This window comes from Canis lupus, chromosome 12, assembly GCF_011100685.1.
Source record: "Canis lupus familiaris isolate Mischka breed German Shepherd chromosome 12, alternate assembly UU_Cfam_GSD_1.0, whole genome shotgun sequence".
Taxonomy (NCBI): Eukaryota; Metazoa; Chordata; class Mammalia; order Carnivora; family Canidae; genus Canis; species Canis lupus.
Window position 1 is genome coordinate 37,349,272 of NC_049233.1, and position 24,987 is coordinate 37,374,258.

Genomic DNA, 24,987 nt, shown 5'->3' on the forward strand with positions numbered 1-24,987 from the left:
GTATGAGAGTTGGGACACTATTTCTACATCCATTTCTAAAACCAACTTTTACTACATTGTTCATTTAATGAGGCATAGGGATTTTTTTTTAAGTTAAAAATTAATCAATTTGGCATTTGCTTCAAAGTGAAGTTAGAAGTAGAGGGTCATAAAAAGAGTTTCCAAACAAATATCTCTTTTATTGTTTATTGCCTGGATCTGAGACTTGAATATAAACTTCCAGGTAGTAGAGAATATTTCCTGTTTATTCCTTACTGAGTAATCAAGCACCATAATAAGTGTTCAATAAATAGGAATGATTGAGCGGGCAAATGAACAATATAAAGATGAAAAAATGTTAAAGCATTTTAGCCAAACCTTATGGGAAATGCTTCTCAGCTCTCTGGACAGAGTTGGGTCATTATTATTTGCATATTAAAAGTTGTAGAAAGAAATTCATAGATTGCGAATTAGTTATTTTGAATTTTGTTAAAATTTCAAAGGAAAGTTAATAGATTTTAGGATGATAGTAAAAATACTTATGTAATGCTATGTGCCAACCACAGTTCTAAGGGCTTACCATATAATTACATACTTAATTCTCACAATAACCCAATGAGACAGGCTATCCCCCATTTTATAGGCAAGAAAACTAAGGCATGGAGATATTAAGTAATTTGATCAAAGTTACATACTAATAAGTAGCAAATCAGAATTTGAACTAGAGTCTGGTTCCTAACAACATAACTGCCTCCTTACACTTAATAGTCACAGTACCCTGTTCTTGGCAGTCACTGAAGGTCAAAAGATATAGGCTTTGCTATACCTTAATAAATATGCTTTGATCAAAAAATACATTTAAAATTCTACAGCTCTGAGGCAGATAGAAAAAAAAATGGCATAACTACATGATCAGCATAGTAAAATAAAAGCTCATTGGAATTGAAGTCCTGTTGAATACCAGAGAAGAGAAAATTGGACTGGAAAGAAGATAATTGCTTTGAGAAAAAAAAGTGTCTATTTTTAAGCAAAGGATATGAGCTGTTCAGTATTCTCTCTAAAACAAACAATGCATGATGTTCTATGATGAATCAGTTCAGTGCCTAATGAAATTCTAAAATTACATTCTAAAAATGTAATTTTGGTCTATGATTTGATAAGCAATTTTTAAATGTTTACGAGCATTCACAACCAAAACTTCTCAAAGATATAACCAACAAGAAAAAACATAAGACAATATGCAGGGGGGTGCAGGAGGAATCACTATACATTAACTAGTTCTTTGATATCAGAATAATATTGTGTTACACTTGCTATAGTCAGGTTTTACAATTTGAAAATACTTGCATTTTCCATTAATCTAGATATACTTATATTTAGATCTTACAAAACTATAAATGAAAAAGTGCTAATACTTTGTACTATCTATATATATTCATAATAAAATAAGTATTTTGTCCTCTTGTTCACTAACAAAACACATACTATGTCACACATACATTTATTCGTAGAATATTCAATTAAATCATTTATTTTCCCAACAGCTTCAGAGAAAAGAGAGTCAAGACTAAGTTTTTAGAAAGTTATAGGATAATAATATTTCTGTATTTACTTGAGCAAAGTAAGCATTTACATGCTTGTATTAGACATTAAAATCCCCACTTCCCTGTTTATGCGGTTGAAATTGGGTGACTAGAACCTAACTCTGAAAGTTATTATAGGATCATATTCTATCAAGATCATAAGCATCCTACTTTGCAATAGAGTCAACTGACATTCTCCTGAGTATATTTCCTTCTTCTTTTCCTATTCCAGAGTCATCCCCCACTCTTGTTCAATGCTCTAATTCTTAGTTGTAATGGATGACTCAATAATTTTCTACAAGGGGATGGGACATTTACTCTCCAAGAAATAGACACGGAGTCGGGAAACCAGTGATTGGGTACAGAACCATAGAGAATAATGCACTTTTCTCCATAGAGCTTATGAGTTTGCATATATACACTAGATAGATAACTCTGAAAAACAGGCTGCCTTAGAAGCACACTGGTTAAGACCTCGGATTCTGAAGTCAAGCAAAGCTAGTTTGAATTCAGACTCCATTACTTATTACCTGTGTGAACTTAGCAAATTACTTTATTTTACCTAAGACTACTTTACCTCTTCTGTAAGGTTAATAAAAGAATTTAAGACTATTTATTATGGCCAAACACTAGAAGTTCTAGCCTAGTGCTTTTTATAATTGAATAGGTATATTGTAATGTAGTCAGACAATGGCATGCTATCTACAGCAATAAGAATGAACAATCCAGAACTGTATATAACAATACAGATAAATCTCAAACAAAATGTTAAGTGAAAGAAGCCAGACCCAAACAAAACACCATTATGATTCCATACACACCAAGTTCAAAAACAAGCAAAATAAAATTTTGGTGTTAGAAGTCAGAATAGCAGTAACCCTTGGGAGGTGGGGACACAACTGGAAATGGGCACAAGAAAGGCTTCTTCTGTGGCATTGGTAATATTCTATTTCTTCCTGGTTATACCAATGTATTCAATTTGCAAAAACTAATCAGGTTGTGTAATTCATGATTTTTTACATTTACCAAGGTGTTTTTTGTCTGTTATAATATAATTTAAAATTAAAAATAATTTAAAATATATGATATCTAAGTGTCCTTGCCTTCTGAAATATTTACAGATGAAATAATATAGTGTCTTGGATTTACTTGAAAACAACCCTCTGTCAGGACAGGAAGAAAAGTGGACAAGAGAATAATGAAACAAGATTGGCCATAAGTTGACAGCTAGCTGTTGAAGCTGGGTAATGGGTGAATCATTACATTACTCTCCTGACTTTCATACAAATTACTTCCATACAATTTCTTCAAAATAGTGCTTATTATAAACGTTAGTTACTATCTTAATTATGAATATTAATATAACTGTCACCTTAAAGTATCTGTACAAATTGAACTCTTTGAATCCAATCAAGTCTTAACATGGAAAATCACATGGAATTCCATTGATGTCATGTGATAATTAAGAAGACAATTGACTTTATAATATTAAAATATAGTATTTGCAACTGAGATGAAAACTGGAAAAAAAAAGAAAAGTAAGGAAACTAGAAAGGACTGCCTGAAGCAAATCAGTCCTAAAACCACTGGGGGAACAGGCTTCATTCTTGCTTTTATCAACAAAACTCATTAACATACTGTTCTCCCTATCTGATAATGAGAGGGAAAAATATCAAGAAACGAAGATGTCTCGGCAGCAAAAGCTGTAGGCCAAAAATTAACAAGTGTTTAGTAACAGGAAATGTCATCACAAGAGTTCAACACTCAGGGTGAAAAGTTCAGGGGGAGAAATGCTCAGAAATACTTGAATTTGGGATCCATTTTACAGCTGGGCACGGCTTGTGTGCTTAATATTTGTATTCTTTACTGCTTTCATCTGAGAACGGGTAATCAACCATCTCCTGGGAGAGGTGCAACATTATAATCAGGGACAGGAAAGTGTTTTGAAATGATGAAATACCTAAAAATTTTGTGCATCGACGTTTTCCTTTTGGTCACCTGCCTTCAGAACTCTGAGGTAAGTTAATCATATGATGAAATGATGAAAAAGGTTCTTTAAAAAGCCTAGTGTTAAGTAAGTATAAAAATGAATGTAGAAATTGGCATCATTAGGAAGAGGAAGATAATAAAAAAGTGAATGAAATGACAAAGCAGTAATTTTTTAAAAAACAAATTGGGGGCAGCCTGGGTGGCTCAGAGATTTAGCGCTGCCTTCAGCCCAGGGCCTGATCCTGGAGACCTGGGATCAAATCCCACATCAGGCTTCCTGCATGGAGCCTGCTTCTCCCTCTGCCTGTGTCTCTGCCTCTCTCTTTCTCTCTCTGTGTGTGTGTGTGTGTGTGTATGTGTGTGTGTGTGTGTCATGAATAAATATATAAAATCTTTTAAAAAAGACTACTTTCTTTAAAAAAAAAAAAACAACAAATCGACCTCTTTAAGATAATTTCCTTGTTGACTCTTTAGTCATTAAAAATAACCTTACAGAAGAATATTTAATGAATTGGAAAGAAATTCACTGAAAGCTAAGTGAAAACAGCAGTACTAAAATAGCATTAATGAATTGGTATTTCACTGGGTGATATAGATATAGAGATATGATATAGACATATGCATAGCATGTGAGAACATATCTATATATTACCATTGAAATACATAAATATATACATATATGTATATACATAAAATGTATATTTATATCTGAAATACATAAACCATAATACTTACAATGGTTACCTTCCAAATGTTTTCTAAATTTTTTAAATTGACATTTTGTTTTTATAGTGGGAAGATAAGATTATTTAAAATTATTTTTCACTGCAACAGCTTTCCAATATTTTGCTGAGGTAGAAACATAAAGACCTGTTTTTCGCATGACTTCCCTTTCTTATTATTGTTCAGGGTTTCAGTGGATTTGTCTCAAATAATATAATAATTAAACAAATGAACACAGCTGAATTTTGTCTGGCGTGAGTCTGGCATTCAGTTTCATTTATTGAATTCCTCTTAATATTTGCTTACAGGAAAAAGAAAAAGGTCATCTTTTCATGATTCTTCAAAATGAACTAGGCTTGCTTTGCTTTTCATGCTTTTTCTACCCTTTCATCTTTACAAATGCCTTAATTCTTCATAACATTACATCATCGCATTTGCTTCTGTAACTTTCTCCTGTGACATTTTCCCTCTGAAGTATAGATTTTGTTTGTGTTCTGCCTGGAAAATCTGCATGGTGCCAGGAGGAAATATTTTCACCTTTAGGGCTTACCTGATGAAAATTTCCAGTCATTGTGTTGCTGTTGACTTCAAGTGATAGGGGACAGGGAAATACTTTTTGCACTTCCCCAGCAATATCTGGAATATGACATCACTAACTGAATATGTCTTATAGTAGAAAGAGCTCTGGGAAAAGGAAACTTTGCTCTGGCCTCAATTAGCAAGACCAATTTTAAAAATGACTTCATCTCTCTGAGACTATTTCTTCAATTGTCAAGTAGAAATAATAGAATTTAATTACACACCCCCCACCACTCTGGACCCTCTACCACCACCACCACCACTACTGCAGCTGCCAGTCACAGTATATAAATGATGGGGAGGCATTGCTGCAAGAGTGGGGATGGAGTGTGAGAGAAAAGAGAAAGCAATAGAGTTCTTGGGGTCCACCACCATCAACTTTCATTATCTAAAATTATTTTTATTACCTAAAATGTGTTACTTGTTATAAGCTTTGTTTCTAATATATACATCACTTTTACAAAACATAACTTATCACTTAGATTTTTATACCTAATTCTAAACTGTTGAAAACACTGTAAAACATGCACAAATAGGAAGGCAGGAGTGTTTATTTTCAAAAATGCTAATTAAATTAGTTGTAGCTTTACTAAAGGGGAAAAAAGTTACAGTTCCAATTTTTGCTCATTTATGCCAACAAAGAGTATTCTAATCTTCTGGGTCTGTGGGCTCTTAGAAAGTCTACCATCTGTAAAGCAGGTGCATTTGAACGTACATTTGAGCAACAGCATTTATCAGAAAATGGATACACGCATTATAGAAGGAATGGACTTAAGCTACACACCAAAATTATAAACTTCCAAATGTTTTCATATTGTAAATAAATAGATGAGAATGAGAGGACGAACTTTGAGGAAGGAGTGGACAGTGAGTGGTGATAGGAGTATAACTCATCCTACTACTGGGTCAGACCTGCAAACAAGAGGGCTAATCCCACACTAGACCCATTTCCTCAAGAAGACATAAATCCTGTGCTTACCTTTGTGAGATTCAATCGAAATTTGCTATAGGATTTGTATAATAAACAAATAGGAAGCACTTCCTCTGTGTAAGGCACTCTGAAGCAATGGTTCTCAAATGAGACCACTTTTGTCTCCCAGAAGACATTGGGCAATGAATGTCTGGAGACACTTTAGTTATTGCAACTGAGGATTCTACTGGCATCCAGTGGGGAGAGGCCAGGGATGCTCCTAAATATCCTACAAGGCACAGGACAGCTGCCCCAAACAAAGAATTATCTGGCCATAGTGTCAATAGTGCCAGGATTGAAAACCCTGCATTAACTAGAGGATTAAAAAACAAATACAGACAAGAACCACCCTCAAGAGCTTAGAGTCTGACAATGAAGAGAAGGCAGATACATAGCAAAATGGACAAAGCAGGAAGAGCTAGAAGAAATATACAGAGAAAAAATTACTTGTAGCTTCCAGGATCAGGAAAAACTTGGAAAAATAATATTGTAAATATCTATCTTAACATTCCTAAAAATAATTTAAAGGTGCTATTTATTTTTGTAATTTCTTGACATCAATAAAGATAAGTTAACCACCACCAAATACTTATAGAAAACATCCTCTCTGTTCTTGAAATTGGACTAAGTTCCCTGGGAAGATAAAGCTGAGTAAAAGAGCCACTATTCTCTACAACTTAGAGTGGAGTTACATCTCCAATTCCACATAAACATTATCAAGATCCATTCCTTCAAATGTGTCATGAATAACAATTATGTACCAAACACTGTGTGGCACAAACAGGCAAGATTTCTGCCCTTGTAGAACTGTCATTTGGGGGAGGAAAAAAAATCAAACCAATGGAAAAAAAAAATCAAACCCACATATACATGATTTTAGTGTGTGACTTCTGTTTTCAAAAATACTGGACAGGGGCACCTAGGTGTTTCAGTTGTTTAAACAGCTGCCTTCAGCTCAGGACATGATCCTAGGGTCCTGAGATCAAGCCCTGCATTGGGCCCCCCACCTTCCTCATTCTCTCTCTCTTGTTTCTCTCAAATAAACTCCTTAAAAAAAAATACTGGACTACATAGTTCAAAAATCCTAAAAACCTCCCCACTAGAAAACATCTAGAAATTCTCACTAAAATATCACAACCATGCTTTTTGAAATCCAGCTGAGCATAATAGAAGCTAAGGAAAACCTCTAAAAGGAAACTGAAAACCAGAACAGTGAGTATAAACTTAAAGTGAGGTCACTGGGTCTGGGGAGCAGAGGGGCAATTAGTCTCTCACTATAACCCCTAGATTTTAGTCATGAGGTAGAAATAGGACATGAAGCCTCAGGTCCCAAAGATTAGGATCTGGAACTGAGACCCCTGAAGAAAGCTAGGACCCTTGGACTTAAAAAAATTACAGGCATAGGAAACTTATCCATATTGGCCTGGTTCTAGATAAGGGAAAAAACAGCCTATGCTAAGAATTCATTACCACAAACCAGATTTTAGTAGACTTGATGAGCAAATGTACATTACTCATGCTGTCTGAAATCCTCAATCCAGGATGTTAATATAAGAAGACCCAGATCGGGGATCCCTGGGTGGCGCAGCGGTTTAGCGTCTGCCTTCCGCCCAGGGCACGATCCTGGAGACTCAGGATCGAATCCCACGTCGGGCTCCCGGTGCATGGAGCCTGCTTCTCCCTCTGCCTGTGTCTCTGCCTCTCTCTCTCTCTCTCTCTCTCTCTCTCTGACTATAATAAATAAATAAATAAATAAATAAATAAATAAATAAATACCCAGATCGGTAATCTCCACAGAATACCTAGCAGTTTATCCACAAAGTCCATCCCTTGTGACCAGCTGTTTCTCTTCATTAAGGCCCTAGGATTATACCTAGCAAATAAAGCTTAGTCCAGGTTCTGCCTTCTAGGTTACCAGAGCTAAGTTAGAGACTCTTATAAGAGAAGGCCTATTTGAGGACCTGCCATTCTAAACTGAGACATGAAGGATAAGAAGCCTATACAAACTATAGAGGGGAAGAATAATCCAGTAGAGGGAATAGCATATCCAAAGGCTCTCATGTGAACAGAGCACAGAACCTTCAAGAAACAAAGAAGGTAATGGCTTGGAGAAGTTTAGAATGCTGCAAAGGAGCCCAGTCATGTGCAGCAATGTGTAGTTTCTTAAGTTATTTCCCAAAAGTTTAAAATAAAGAGATATCACACATAGTAATTTCTGGATTTTCAAAAACTTCAAAAGATCTGTCAGCAGTGGCTTGCATTCTTATATGGCAACCTCAGCTAGATCTACCCCCCTTCACACAAGGCCTATGACCTCATATTTACCACTGCCCTCACCCACACTTTTTTATTCATTTATGTTGCTGATTTGGCATCTATGGGAGTATGAATTATAGCTCCTAATTTGGGACTTCATAGGTTATGGGTTTTTTTTAAGTTGGATTTTTATTCTAAGACTTTAAGTATTTTAAACAAGGGAATGATATGATCTGATTTATATATACTCCATTCAATGTAAAAAAAAAAAAAAGATTGGAGAGAACCAAGAATGAAAAAGAGAATACAAATGAGGAAACTACTGCAGGAAACTGGGTGAAAGATCACAGTGGCTTGAAATAGAGTGCTAGCAATGGAAATAAAGAGAAGCAAATGGATTTAAAGTGTGCTTAAAATCAGAAAACCCAATGTTTGCTCATAGATTAGATACTGAAGGTGAGAGAGAATCAAAATGACTTGTATTATATTATGAAGAGTTTGTGCCTTCTATGGTCAGCTGCTAAAGGGATATTTATTGACAACCCTTAGTGCATGGAGAATTTGTGCTGTGAGGGGTACAAATGAAAGGAACTCTAATGCCTTTTAGGAGCTTGAATTCCATCAGTAGAGGTAGGATTGATGCAAAAAAATACACTTATAAGTTATACAATTTATTAGATAGCTGCAACTATTAGAGTAATAATAATAATAGGTAACATTTATTGAGGGCATATTATATACCCAGTACATGCATCCCATTTAATAGCACCTGGAGTTAAGCATTATTGTCACCCCCATTTTTTCATGGAAAAATAAAAACTCAGGGAAGTTAGGTAACTAGTATAAGATCATACAGTTTGTAATTGGCAGAACTGACATTAGAGGCCAAGCTGACTGACTCCACTGGCCATTTGTTTAATGAGAACCCTAGACTGCTTTCACATACCTTTCATGAGGCCACAAAGTTATCTGTATACTACAACTTAGTTGTGCAAAGAGTAATGTCTGAAACTGCCCTGAGCTTTCTCACAAGCCTCTTTGAGATGGTTAAAAGAGAGGGAATTAAACTTTCCTCAAGACTTTAAAACTTAGCTCCATTCAGTCTTTAAAACAGTCTCTTGGGGGATCCCTGGGTGGTGCAGCGGTTTGGCGCCTGCCTTTGGCCCAGGGCGTGATCCCGGAGACCCAGGATCGAATCCCACATCGGGCTCCCGGTGCATGGAGCCTGCTTCTTCCCTTCTCCCTCTGCCTCCCTCTCTCTCTCTCTGTAACTATCATAAATAAAAAAAAAAAAAAATTAAAAAAAAAAATAAAATAAAACAGTCTCTTTAGGCAATGTTTTGACCCATTTAGAAAAGAAATGCAGATTTCTCAACCTTCCGCCACGTCCATGTGTATCAGCATATATGCACATACGTACACACCTCTGCTACCCAAGATGGTGTTGAGACGTGTGTACTGGGAACCACTGAAGTTCCCTAGTCTTGGGCCTGATGTCCAGCATCTGGTTGCTGCTTGGCATTCATGACTAAATTTCTTTGCTGGAATCATCCTTGATCTTAGTCTCTTAGCTGACTAAAAACTCACTAGCGTTCCCTAGTTAATGGAACTCCAGCTCAATTCTCAGTGGTGCTAGAGTCCCCATGTCTGTGACATTTCCTACATCCAACCACCTGGTCCAACAGCCCATTTCCTGCTTCTGCTTCAGAACCACTCCTATCTCAGCAGGCTCCATAGCTAGGCTGACAATAAAATTTATCATTCAAAACAAGACACTTGTGGGTGTGACAAGAAGGTATATTATAATTACACCGGAACATAGGGTAAATCAGAACAGTCTCAAACTAGGACATAGGACAGGCTCTCAACCTAGCTGCCTTGCAAGCTCCCCGTCCAGAATTTTCAACAACTCCTGGGTTGTATTTGTGTGACACAGGATGTAGGAGAGATCCAGGAAAGCTAAACATTGCGGGCTCTCCCCAGCCACATTGCACAGTCAAGTTCAGACTATTGGGGTTTAGTCCCATGTTAATCTCAGCCCACAAGGCAATCTCTTTCAGATCCTAAATAGAAATAGCCTCCCACACAGCTATTTAACACACTTGCTCCTCTCCTGGGAAAGCCCAGAGAGGAACACGGCTCAAATGCCATAGGGAAAGAGGTACCTTCTCTTCACTATGGGAAAATTCTGTGATTCAAATTTTCTAGACTTTCCCTTTGGTAAGTTAAATCTAGAGCTGTAGGACACTGAAACAAAACAAAATGCCAAAAACAAACAAACAAAAAAAAAACCCACAGAAAACAAAAAACCTTTCTACTCCACAAAGCCTTGCTTTCAACACTATTGTCTTAGTAAAGAAGTCTAGTGTCTGCCCTCCTATCCTCAACCTCTAAGCCTCAAAACTCAGTTTTTGTTGAAAGATTTTATTTATTTATTTATTTATTTATTCATTCATTCATTCATTCATTTATTTTAATTTATTTGACAGAATAAGACAAAGAGCAAGCCCATGTGCAAGCAAGGGTGGTGACAGGCAGAGGGAGAGGGAGAAGCAGGCTCCTCTCTGAGCAGAGAGCCCAATACAAGGGCTTGATCCTAGCACCCTGGAATCATGACCTGAGCCAAAGGCAGAAGCTTAACCAACCGAGCCACCAGGCACCCAAGACTCAGCTTTAAAAGTAAAAGACAACAGGGGCCCCTGGGCAGTAAAGTCTGTTAAGCATCCAACTCTTGGTTTCGGCTCAGGTCATGATCTCAGGGTCTTGGAATGGAGCCCCATGTTAGGCTCCACACCAGTCTGCTTGTGATTCTCTCTCCTTCTCCTTCTGCCCCTCCCACTCATTCTCTCTCTCTCTCTCTCTTTCTAGAATAAGCGAATAAATCTTTGAAAAGAAAAAAAATAGAAGTAAAAGACTACAAATGAAAAACAATTTAAGGGAGGAGGTGGATATAAAATGCATTGGCTTAATACTTGCAAAATAAAATAACATATAGAAGGCTGTTCGTTCTCAGTCATTTCTGCCTACAGTGAAAGAAGTATTCAAAATTCAAAATTCATTCAAAATTAAGATTCTTAACACAGACTTGATAAGATGAATTAACAAATGCCTTTTTTTTTAAATTTATTTATGATAGGCACACAGTGAGAGAGAGAGAGGCAGAGACACAGGCAGAGGGAGAAGCAGGCCCATGCACCGGGAGCCTGACGTGGGATTCGATCCCGGGTCTCCAGGATCGCGCCCTGGGCCAAAGGCAGGCGCTAAACCGCTGCACCACCCAGGGATCCCAACAAATGCCTTTTTATAAGAAACAGTCAGAATGAGAGATCTTCAGAGGTCAAAGTTCAGCTGGTTTTGGACCTTAGATCCTATTCTGAATACTCCATGGTTTTTTGATTTTTAGCTCTGAAAAGCCAAATAGTACTATGTATTAGGTTTCCACTTACGGCTTTGCTTACTCATTTAAGTATCTCAAACCTAAACTGCAAGTCTTAATGTTTTAGAGTGGCATTAAATGGTTTTCCAATATTGATGAGGGATTATTGAGAGGTCCCCAAAGTTTGTTATGTCTCACAAGGGCATTCTAATGGGTTCATTGTTCTATTTATGGAGTTTACTGCCAGGCAGTGGCAACAGTTGCATCTCGTGTATATTGTTACTCTAGTTGATTTTGGGTAACCCTAACTTAAAAACATTCTCTATAATAATGTGCAAGTTCCCAAACATAAGCAGAAAAATACACAAATGCTGAGTAATCAGGGTTACAGAAAGACCAAACAAGAAGAGGCCAGGTGGAGTTTGTCTGGAAAGGTTTTATAATGCCTTTATGATTAATAAACCTAAGGAAAACATCTGAAGCTTCTTTGAAATGTTAAGAATGAACTATTGGAGAACAACTGTGCTTCAAAGAGTAGTAAAATATGTGAGGCAGTATCTCACTAGTGGCAAAAAGGAATCCTATACTCCCAATAAATTATATAGAAAGGAGTAGAGGGTTGAGTTTGATGAGTTTAGAATAAGTTTCTGTTAACTCATCAACTCCAGCTACTCCCTTCTAACCCTAAACCCCTGGATTTCCAAGGTAACTTCTTAGGAATTTGCACAACTAAATATTCCCAGGAATGCACTCCATATTGCATATCCAGAATAGATGGAGCTTAACAAAAGAGAAGTTTATGGAAATCTGGATAGTTCTGTAAAATTTCTTTAGATTTTTCATGTGAATGAAAAGGGGCTTAAGAAGCCAAGTAAAGGAGGAGACTATCTGCTTCATAAATTATAACATTACCAGTATATCCTCACTGAGAATCAGCAGTGAACAAGGCTTGTTCCTAGAAATAAAAAGCTATGTTTGTTCCTTTAAGATATATGTGATAGATATATAATTAGAATGCACACAATTTTAATTAGAACAATATTAAATAGGATTGGGACAAAAATCATAAATATTGTCCCCTGATGCAAGAGCTTATAAGAAAGAGAAATTTTTTGGAAGGGCCTGAGCAAATCAGAGGTGCCGGCAGTTAAATGAAGAGTACACATCCATGAGGTAGAGATTTGCCAATTCCCAAATATTCGTGACTGTAAGGACAGAGATTGTGTAGGTGACTGATTACTGAATATTCTTGAAAAATTGAGACATTGAAGTATACAAATGTACAAAAATATTAGAGAATAAGAATAGTTCTAGTTAAGTATATGGTTGAGTAAAAAAGAGATATGTGTTGAAATCCAAGCCTTTGTCTTTAGCTTTGTGACTCAAATTCAGTGAAAGATACCAAAGAGGCTGGCAGATTCATGTCCTTTCTCCTTCTGTGATTAGTGAGATTTACAAAAAGCTGAATCAAGCCTAAAATAGATAGATACTATACTACCAAAACCTGATAAATAGTGCTGATTGTCCACAGAAAAAAAACCATTCTCCCCCCCTTTTTTTTTTTTTTATTGATAATAACTGTGTTATAGCTGGAAACTATTACCCAGCTAGCTGGTATTTCCCAAACCCCCTTGCTGTTAGATATGGCCTCCTGACTGAGCTCTCCATGTGAGAAAGAACATTGGATGCCACTTCCGAGTCTGGGCATGAGATGATGAGGGAGATGATTCCTCCCTACTCTTCCCTTTCCCATTACTGGAACATAGATATGGCACATTCTTGTTTGACCACATAAACAAAGACATTACAGTTGTGGATCATGGAGCAACAAGATAAAAGGAATCTGAATCTCTGAATCTGAGTCCCACAGATCTGATCCACTGAACTCTGGACTATTATGTGAGAAAGAAGTTTCTCAGTCTTTCAACCACTGTATTTTGGATTCTCTCTTTTATAGCAGCTTAGCCTTACATGGACTGTTTCAGAAGAGAGAGCATATTATGAAGGGAAGGGTAAGTGTTCAATTTAAATTAAATTTTTTTCCCATAGCTATCTTTTCCTGGACCCTGGACAAACATTATACCAGTGCAGAAGCCATATCAGTGCCCATCCCATATTCCTTGGACTTTTCGGTATGCTTTGGTGAAAATTCCAACTGCTAGTATCTGCATCCCTGCACCTCAATGCTCTTCTTCCAACTCTGTGTAGGTACAGACTAAAGTGCTAAGGAATTAATATCCTCAGGAGCAGCCCTCAACCGATGACCTCTCAGGAATTGGTGTATTAATATTCTAGCTCCCCTCCGCCCTTGAATGGAATAATTCTAAGGTGTGTATTATGCGTCAGCTTTCCAGAGTTCCTCTACAGAAATAAGCTCCAGGCACCCTTTGTGGTAGCCAGCTTACCCATATACTTTTTATTGCTGGCCTTCCAGTCACTGAGTCAGTTTCTCCACTTCCCTACCATATTCACTGAACTTCCCAAATAAATTAATTTTATTCAAATCATTGCCTTGAAGTCTGCTTCTGGGAGAACACAAATCAAGGTAGCCAGCTACTTCATATTCACCATCCAGACAAAACAATTCTCCAACCATAGTCTTTATTATTAGATAGCATCATGCTATTTTTATGGATGAAGAAATCAAATTTGTGAGAGTTAGGTAACTTAAGCAAGATCACTGTCAGAATTAGAATTGGCTGGAACCCAGGACTATCTCATTTACAAGTTTTTGCACCTTCCAATATATTAGACTATATTAGACACCAATTAGAAAATATTGATGCAACTTTGAGTAGATGATGATATTGGAAGTTTTATGGTTGGATGATATATTTCAGGGAGATTAGACAAAACAGATCCTACATTAGCCTATGATATTTTGTGCTAAATAAAGCACTTCTGATAACACCTTTTGTTAAACAGATTGTTTAGCCTGAACAGAAAAAAAAAATGTCAGTTTTCAGCTACTTGCTAACACAAATTTATTTAGCCTTTTTAAACTAGTCAAATCCTCACCAGAGCTACTTCACTTAAATAAGTCTGCTTCTTAAAATGGTCTGCATAGATTTTTTCATTTGGGAACCTAGCTCTACTCACTTCCCTATCAAGACTTGTATAGAGAAAAGGATAGTAGGTGAATACACATCAGTAATTCAGAAGGCTGAGGGCTCAGGAATTTTTCTATTTGATCAATCAATCTACCTATAGAATTAATCGAATTTTAGTTTTACAATATCAGACGTCAGTCAACAAATAAAATTTAGAGATATTGGATGAGACAAAAGTTAGCCTTCCTATACTTTTCCTAACACAAGTACTCATAAAACTAATTCTTTTTTTAAAGATTTTATTTATTTATTTGAGAGAGAGAGAGCACAAGCAGGGGGAGCAGCAGAAGTGGGGGAGAAGCAGGCTCCCCTCAGAGCAGAGAGCCCGCAATGGGGCTCAATCCCAGGACCCTGGGATCATGACCTAAGCCAAAGGCAGACACTTAATCAGTTGAGCTACCCAGGTACCCCTCTTAAGATTAATTCTATATGAAGCAGGCATAGAGAGAAGATAGTCAAAATCTGAGGGAATTAGTTTATTTATCCACTATTGTATTAGCAATTTAATCTGTGCATTCTTTTAGATTTTAGTAGTCTGACAGGAAAAACCCTGCAGAGTTGTCACACACAGGCAATACACCGGATTACTATAATGTAAATTAACATGGACATATTACAAGATCTTAGAGGAAAAAGCTGTTTACTCTTCACCACCACTAGATATAATCTAAACATTACATTCCTGAAAGGATATACAGGATCACTTACATTCAGTCTAGGCAATTCCATTTCTCTCCTGGTTTTAGCTGAACTGTGCAACATGAGTGTAAGCTTTGGTTATTTGAGGTAAATGAACCCTGTGGTTACTCCTGCTTCAACTGAAGCTAATGTCAATATGGACGGGCATGGAGGAGAATACTAAAAGCCCCAAAACACTGATTATCTTCAGAAAATGTAATGAGTCAGATTATTGATGTCAGATTTTTATAGGAAACATTACATCACATAAAGTCTGAAGAAGAATGGGAGCCAGAATAAACAGAGCTATGCATCAAGAAGTCTTAAGTCTCACAGCAGACACAGTTTAGCTAATGTGGTCATATTCATAGAATTTTTATCCAGACAGACTATGGCAGTAAAACAGAAATATGCACATTGGAACATATTTATCTACCTCGTAAAAGTGTACAAAATTTTATATACCAATGTAAATAAAAATTCTTTGCCTGTCTCCAGAAATGTACATGCTTTTCATTTGTCCAATGACTCACACATGAGATTGTATAAAGTTTAATTAAGTAATGAAATGTAAAACATATACATATATATATATATATACACACCAAATGTATTTTATCTTAAAAGTATTTTTGCCTATTTAAAAGAAAATACTTGAAACATCTTAGAGCATATCCTCACTTTAAGCTCTCAAGACTTAAATATCGGGATCCCTGGGTGGCGCAGCGGTTTGGCGCCTGCCTTTGGCCCAGGGCGCGATCCTGGAGACCCGGGATCGAATCCCACGTCGGGCTCCCGGTGCATGGAGCCTGCTTCTCCCTCTCCCTCTGCCTGTGTCTCTGCCTCTCTCTCTATGTGTGACTTTCATAAATAAATAAATAAATAAAATTAAAAAAAAAAAGACTTAAATATCGATGAATTGTTAAATATTACTTCGAGTGCCAGTAACGGGATAGTGGTACTGTGATTGTAATTGTTTCTTTTCTTTTAAGTTCTTGTTTATTGGTGATACAAACAAGTATTTACAGATGGAATGACATGATCTCTTGGGTTTGCTTTACAATGCTTCAAATACTTTGGGAAAAAAAGGTTGGAGGGTATAAATGAAACAACAATGCAGAATGTTGATAATGATTGAAGTTGGAAAATGAGTATAAACGGGCTCATTATACTATTTTCTCTTCTTTTATATGTTTTAAATTTCCATAATGAAACCATAAAACAAGAAAAATATTGCTAACTGAATAAAAATCATGCAGTCTCTTTTTTAAAAGACAAAATTAGGAGCAGTAACAGTGAAATACATCAATTTATATCAGTAGAGATGATATAATTTTGATTGTATGCTTTACAATGATCATATTAGGTACTTCCTGTGAATAGTATTACTTTAGTTTTACCCAAAAGGTTTTAAATACATATAGGAACTACACATTTTTTCTTAAATATGTTCAAAAGCTATCTTAAAGTATTTATAAAAAGCCAACTCTGGGAACAAAAATATGATCTTTTTAGAAAAGTAGAATAATCTCATGTTCATCATTTTCCATATTTTTGGACAGGGCTTGCAAAGTTAGTCAGCCTCTGGGGTGAAAAAGCCTTTCCAAAGAAATCCCAGATAAAGGTGCATCTTAACAGCTCATTAACCCTGTCCACAGTTCCTCTTTGCACAAAAGTTCTGGACATTTTTCTGACAGAAGATTTTTAGGCACTATTTGTTGATAAATATTTTTTCAAGCTGGATGGTCAGTAATATATAACATAAGTACTGAATCATATCTCTTTTTGTTTGCAGCCAAGCAAGAGAAGTGAAAATATGTATTCATGGCGGGTAAGTAATACAATTTTAGGTCAGTTTAGATAGATTTTAATGAGGTTTGTGGCTCTAGGCATCATTTATATCTGAAGAAAAAAGTTCTTAAAACTAATACATTTGTTTTTCAACATTTGCTTCATTCAGCATCATACACTGCTCTGAACGCAGAATATTCTTACATTGATGAATGGTGCTTGAGTGCCACCTGGTGGCCCACTTCCTCCATACAGCAGAATTTTCCACTGATCCTCAACCTGAGAAAACTCTTGCACCAGTCTGGCACTCCCAAGGGCCAAATTAAAATAAGATATTATTTCCCAGACAGATAAATCATCTATTCAAAGACTGTAGAATACTGAGCCTCATAACACAATAATATCTATAATTCATATTCATACTATGTGTTCCACAAATCCAAATATTCCCAGCCTGAGAAACTGCATTTCCTACACACTCTTCACATTTTATGATGTCTACCTTGTTACTTATAGCTGCAGTCACAGAGGCCTCTAGATCAATGGTTCTCAACCTTGAGTGCCATTAGATTCACATTGAAAGTTAAAAAAAAAATGATGGGGATCCAAACTCAGACAATCTGATTTAATAGGTCTGGAATGGGGCAACACCTATCAGTAAAGTTTAAAAGCTCTCCAGGTGATTCCAATCTGAGGTTACTTTGTAATGGATTGTTCATTCTTGAAAGGTGAGGATTATTTGTTCCTCATCTCTGAAACAGTACATTGTGTTGGACATATTAAGAACCCAAACTATGTGACAAAGATGAAGCAACTCCAGAGTCTACATAATTGTTTTAAAATAAGGCAAGAACTGGTCCAACTGCAGCATCTTAGATTCACAAGCTCTGCTAAGAGTATGCCACTGTCCCATTCCCCCGAAGACTAACTAGGGGTACAAAAAGCTCCTTTTTCACTCAGTTCCATGCAACGTGATAAAATAATTTAGTATACAAGTATTTTTTAGTAAAGAACTACATTGTGGCAAATCTCTCTATATAAAACAACACATGCAGAAAGTCATGAATTACAAGATTATTTATAATAGAAAAATATTGGAAATAATCCAATGCCTAGGAAGACTAGTTGAATGAATTATAGTGTGGAGTGCCACGCAAACATAAAAAAGAAAAGAATCAGAGAGATATTTATGAATTAATATGGAATGAATTCCACTATATATTGTTAAGTTAACGACATCAAAGTTGGAGAAGTCTATTATATGCTACCAATTGTGTAAGAAAGACAAATACATGTTTGGTTTGGTTTGTTTTTTTGTTTTTTTTTTTGACAAAAAGAAGAAAAGAAGAATAAACAATAACAACAAAATGAAGACATTTATCTTTAGAGGACAAGTGAGAACAGAATAGAAGAAATAAGGACAGTAACAATTCTGTGAGAATGTCATCTTACATAGTTTCAACCATTGAATCAAATAAATTTTTAGATAATCAAAAAGTAAATTAAATTACAGTTTAAAAAAACATTAAATTGAACATTAACCAAAACCAAAGGATCTAAATGTTTCAAATTATAACATAACCAAACAAAAAAAAAGAATTAATTCAAGTAAGTTTTGAACACATTACTATACATCTTTAGTGGAATGTATTCTATGGACAAAAAGAAAAGATATATTTACTTAGTATTGAACTCCTTATATTGAATTAAAACCCCGAAACTGTACTGTATAGTAAGACACTGTAAATAAGTTAACATATTATTGTTACTATGATCCAAGATTTTCACTGTAAAAAATTTTATACATATATAACAAGCATATATATTAAACAAAAGCAAAATTAAACCTTGAAATGTTAAATCTGAATCGCAATATTGTCCTAATTAATTTATTTTTTAGAGAAGGAGAGCACATACATATGTGAGCTGTGGGGAGGGTTAGAGGGAGGAGAGAAAGAATCTTAAGCAGGCTCTATCTCACAATCCTCATAGCACAACCTGAGTAGAAATCAAGAGTCAGACACTTAACCCACTGAGTCACCCATGTCCTTCATTGAATTGTAATATTTTTAAAACTAAATTAAAATAAAGCAATCTGTAACACACAAAAATAAAATTATATCCAATCAGAGCTACAATCACACAGAAAAGAACTTTTTGAAGTAACTTTTAAAAATAAAATGTTAGGGGATCCCTGAGTGGCGCAGTGGTTTGGCGCCTGCCTTGGCCCAGGGCGCGATCCTGGAGACCCGGGATCGAGTCCCACGTCGGGCTCCCGGCGCATGGAGCCTGCTTCTCCCTCTGCCTGTGTCTCTGCCTCTCTCTCTCTCTCTCTCTCTCTGTGTGTGACTATCATAAAAAAATAAAATAAAAAATAAATAAAAAAATAAAATGTAAGGAGAACCTGGATGATTCAGTTGGTAGAGCTTTCAGCTCTTGATTTCAGCTCTGGTCATGATCTCAGGATCTTGGGATTGTGTTCTACATCCGGATCAGCGCTGAGCATGGAGCCTGCTTAAGATTCTCTCTCTCTCTCTCTCTCTCTCTCTTCCCCCACCCGCCCCTCCCTACCACACACAGACACACACACTCTCTCTCAAATACTCTTTTAAAAAATTAAAATTTAAAAAAAAAGTATGATTGCATATCTCCACAGAGATAAGAATGAAAAGAACTGCAAAAATTCTAATATGAGCTGTGAATTAGATGATATTATGAAAGTGTTTTCTTAGATATATTAACAATGGTAGAAGAATGTCAGAAAATGCATGTTGATTGTCATGATGCCTTCAACTTATCCTCAAGTGGTTCAGCAAAAAAGTGTATGCATACATACATATATAAATTATTCATAGATAAAATATATATGCTATATATATTTATATACATAATACATATACAATTTAGAGGTAGATATGTGCTCATTATGCTTGTCTTTCAGTTCTTCTACATTTTTAATCTTTCAAAATAAAAACCTGGAAGATAAAAGAGCTATTTGCTAAAAATATTATAAAACTGAAAAATTGTTTAAGGCAAAAAAGAAGTACACAAATACCATGACTTTTAAAAGATAGAGACATCATTCTCTGTTGTGATGATCAGGAAATAATTCATGAAAGGAACTGCATTTTTAAATGTAAAGGTTTTGAGTTAGTGATGGCCTTAGAAATATTCTAACTAGAGACGCCTGGGTGGCTCAGTGGTTTAGCGTCTGCCTTCGGCTCAGGTAGTGATCCTCGGGTCCAGGCATCGAGTTTTGCATCAAGCTCCCCACAGGGAGCCTGCTTCCCCCTCTTCCTATGTCTCTGCCTCTATGTGTCTCTTGTGAATAAATAAAAGTATTTAATTAAAAAAAGAAATATTATAACTAAACTTCCTCAGTTTGTAGATGAGAAAACTGACAAAGGACTCACTAGCTTGTCCAAGTTCAATAAATGTTTAATACATTGCTGAGAAGTCCAAAGCACACAGTCCATAGTAGTTTCCATTAATCCATTTACTGAGCAACTTCTAAATGCTAAGCAGTCCTACTTCCCATTTGAGATGGACCAAGAAGAACATGTTAAATAAGGAAATATATATAGAACTGAATCATTACAAATTTCAAAATAAAATTTTAAATTGATTGGGCAAAGAAGGAGGCAGAATTGCTGGCTTTGAAGATGGAAGGGTTCATGAGACAAGGCATGTGGACAGCTGCAGAAGCTGAGAATACCCTTAGCTGACAGCCAGCTAGGAATGGTGACAACTGCAGTCCACACCTGCAAGGAACTGAACTCTGCTAACAAGCTAAACAAGCAAAGGAAAAGGATTCTCCCCTGGAGCCTCCAGAAAGGAATGCAACCCTAAAGACACCTTGATTTTAGCTCAGTGAGACTCACAGTGGACATTTGACCTACAGAACTGTAAGATAACACATTTGTGTTCTTTAAAAAAAATTGGTTGGGGTGCCTGGGTGACTCAGTTAGTTAAGCATCTGACTCTTGATTTTAGCTCAGGTCATGATCTCAGGGTTGTGAGATCGAGCCCTATGTCAGGCTCCACTCTGGACATGGAGCCTGCTTAAGAGTCTCTCCCTCTCCCTCTACTCCTCTTCCCCACCCCCTCTCTTTCTCTTTAAAAAAAAAAAAAAAAAAATTGGTTGGTCAAAAACAGAAGCCAGGGATTTATTAGCTCATATAACGGGAAAGGCCAGGTATGGAGACTGGTGACAGGTCTCAGGTACCACTGGAATAGAACTCAAATTATGTTTACTATTTCTCTTTGTATTTTGGAATATGTATAAGGGTCTCCTTGTTTCTCTTTAGAGACAGATTTCCCTCATGTCACAGAGGATGGATACAGCTATAGAAACTCCAGAACTACTATTCAGTTCAGCAACATCAAAGAAAACAGACCTTTCAGTGTTCATATATATATTGTCACACAGAAGCTTACTGATTGTCCTAGATTGGATCTTGGTTAAAAAAAAAAAAAAAAAAAAAAAAAAAGTCCCTGTTCTGAGGGGCAGAGCACTGTATTTGGCCAGATCTGGCTCACATTAACCCCCTAGTCCACTAGTAAGCTGACATGTAACTAGCCCAACTCAACCCTGCCAACCACATGGAATGAAAGAAGGGCTGATTCTGATTCCCTAAGATGAAGGAGCAAAGGAATGCCAGGCAGACAAAAACAAGGTAATAATACAGTGAGTAAAGCACAGGAACAAATTAGAAAGGTAAAGATGCATACTTTAGGAAGTAGCAAAAGCTTAATTCTCATAAGGGTCTAGGGAATAGTGAGAGAAAGGGCACTGGGGTTGTATTGTGGAAATTAGTGAAATAGTGAAATGACAGGCAGAATAAAGTGCTGCTTAATTAGGTACAAAGTGAAGAGCCCCCAGCTTTAACAGAAAAGAAAAGAAAAGAAAAGAAAAGAAAAGAAAAGAAAAGAAAAGAAAAGAAAAGAAAAGAAAAGGAAAGGAAAGGAAAGGAAAGAAAAGACAATGGCTTAATTTAATCTGGGATGATCAGTCATCAGTGTATAGCAATGTTTCTCAAAGTATAGTCTTGGCCCAATATCAGAAATCACCTGGGTACTTTTTTAAAAATGCAAAACCCTGGCTCCCACCCAAGTTTACCAAATGAGAATCTCTGAAGGTGGGTCACAGGTAGCTGCATTAGAAATAAGCACCACAGGCATTATTTCTACATTCTAAAAGCCTAAAACAAATAGTGTAAGATTTTAATAGGAAATAGTATTTAACAGTATACATTTCCAAAATGTTTTAGATAATTGGAAACCACCTTCTTAATCCTTATGCATTTTATCTATTACTAACTATCAGAGTAATGGGCCAATAATTTAGCTGCTCTGAGCCACAGCTACCCAGGCTGTAAAAAAAAGCAAAATTTGGACTATAATTAATCTCCTTTAACATTATGATGCCATGATTTTTAAATTCTATTTCTTGAAATATTTCTACATCCATATGCAGTTAAGGGTTAATTCAGCAGGCGTGGGTTGTTGCTGCACATTCCAAAAAAAATGGACCGTCTGTTGATGCTCCTGGGAAATAACTTCTGCCTTGGGGTATCCTGTCTGAAGAGCAGTTTTATGTGCCTCAGGGTTTAGGCTATGCTGCAGCAGTTTGGCCTTTGTGGGGTCTGGATCCCCACATAAAAATACTGATTCCCAAAGACTGGAGACTGTAGGCTGAAGAGAGCTCTATGGTTCACTACTTTGCACATGTTGTGACACATGATAGATTGGAGAAAAGGACATCCATCTATGACTACACTGAGAGGCAACACCTCTACAAGCTTGTTCCTGGTTTTCCCTGGACTTTAGCCATGTGTATTTTTCCAGTGCTGATTTCAATCTTCATCCTTTCACTGTAATAAACCATAGCCATGAGTACAACAGCATTTCTGAGTTCTGTGAATCCTTCTAGCAAATCATTAACCCTGAGTTTGTTATTGGAGACCCTCGACACAATCTGCACTTCAGCATTATACTTTCATATTGTGGTTTCCAATTCAGTTAGGCTTAAATGTTGTTTAATACATTTTGTATTAATTTTTCATTCTGCTGCCCTTTGCCCCAATATCTATTAGAAATTTATCCTAAAGAAATCATAATGAAATAAGGAAAACTTTATCTCAATTTAAAAATTTATTATAGTATAATAGAAAATTGAAAACAACCTAAATTTTGAACATTATAGGTATGGTTTAATGAATGATAATAGGTCCATTTGGTGGAATAGTTATTAAAATGCTAAATTAAAGAGCACAACTGTTTCCAAACCATGTGTGCATGTAGACAAAAACTAAAAGAGAACATGGGACAAATAGATGATTTTTTGTAGTATTCAGACATTTTTAAAATGCTAATTATTACTGTAAAAAAACTGTTTTTATAATAAGTATCTATTTTTAAGAGTCAGATTGTGAATTTAATTCTTTGGTTTATGGTACTAACTTAATATTTTTAATATGAACTACTAAAAATCAAGATCACTGACATATAAACTATCCATTACTGAAACATATATTCTAGGTTCTATGTGGAACGCAATTCCCAGCAAAGGATTAGGAAATAAGAGAATGAGCAATGTGGAAACATGTGGTGGAAAGAGTTTGGACGCTAGGGTCACACCCACATCATTGAACACCAGTTTTACTTGCTACTAGCTGTGAGGTCATGAGCAGTCTCCTTCACCTTGCAGAAACTAAGTCTCCTTATTTGTTAACTGAGAATAATGACAATAAATGCTTTATAGAGTTACTACCACAATAAATGAGTAAAACACTTAATGCAGTACCTGTATAAGAAAAAACTAAATAAATTTTCAGTCTGTTTCTTTCTCAATTCTACTCTCAAAGATTAGATGTTAATCTATGTATTTTTAAAGTGCTCTTCTCCCAGGACACCTACTTTCCATATCATATTCATTATGAAGTAATGTAGTCTCATGACATAATGATGACCCAATAGATTTGAAAAGAAATCTTAATTTTTTGATGATTGATTTAAGGGTTGATAAGTACACACATTATTTTTTTTTCACTTAGCTAAGTCATAGATCCAATTTCGAAAATCAAATAATCTCATCTGAACCTGTTACTAATTTTCAAGTCCAAAACTAAAGCAATGTTAGCATAACAAATATGTATCAGAGCCCATTAGTGAACCGAAAACAACAACAAAAATAGAAAAATAATGCAATAAAAATCTTACCACAGCCACTGTCACTGCTTTCCAAAAGCTTCTGGGCATTGTATTTTGCTAAGGAATTCAAAGATGGAAAATTTCAGAAATTGTTTCTCTATTTTTAAGTGCACAACAGAAAATGGTGTTCAAATTGTCTTTCCTTGGTTAGTTCAAAAGCAAAATAAAATGATAGTTCACAAATATTTTCATCCGGGTTGCAATGTTTCATTGTACATCCAGCCTATCTGATATGTTACTTTAATTATGTTTTTGTGGGGGAGGTATTGTCTGTTACCAAAGCATGTTCTTTATTTGGTCAAAGGGGTGATTCAGAGAAAAACAAGTAAGACAATTTTCATTTTCTTACTAGTGGGAGTCAAGTCTGCATTGAAGAAATATTTGTCATGCTCACCACATTTTTGTTATATATTTGTCTCACAGAGCTAGTGTACAACTTCAAAGAAAGAAGAATGGCTGCTGTGTAAAATACTGGAGAAATACTCTCTGCCACCCATCTTCCCTCCTACAGGATAGCCAGGCCAGTGTTTCCAAAACATCTTTCAATTCTGAATCTTGCTCAAAATGTCCTAAAGTTTTTCTTTTGTCTCTTGCCTAGCAATCAGGCTGTCCAGCCCACTCTCAATGATTCCTCTTACCAAAAGCACCGCAATAACAAGGCCAAACTAGTCCACCTCTATACTTTTCTCATCCTGCTACAACTGCTTAAGTAACTTTTATTTAAATCCTAATCACCTCTCA

General features: G+C 36.1%; 1 protein-coding gene and 1 long non-coding RNA gene across 2 annotated transcripts in view; one reads left to right on the forward strand and one right to left on the reverse strand.

Moving 5' to 3' along the window:
• LOC119876879 (filamin-A-interacting protein 1-like) overlaps nucleotides 1-24,278 on the reverse strand; it is a 206,728-nt gene extending 182,450 nt beyond the window's left edge. Inside the window, 1 exon segment of the mRNA XM_038554543.1 lies at nucleotides 24,256-24,278. The gene's annotated coding sequence lies outside the window, so the exon portion shown is untranslated.
• On the forward strand, nucleotides 3,374-24,987 carry LOC119874200. The gene is made up of 3 exons (XR_005367927.1): nucleotides 3,374-3,579; nucleotides 17,039-17,074; nucleotides 24,670-24,987. It is a non-coding gene; the product is annotated as an uncharacterized LOC119874200 (long non-coding RNA).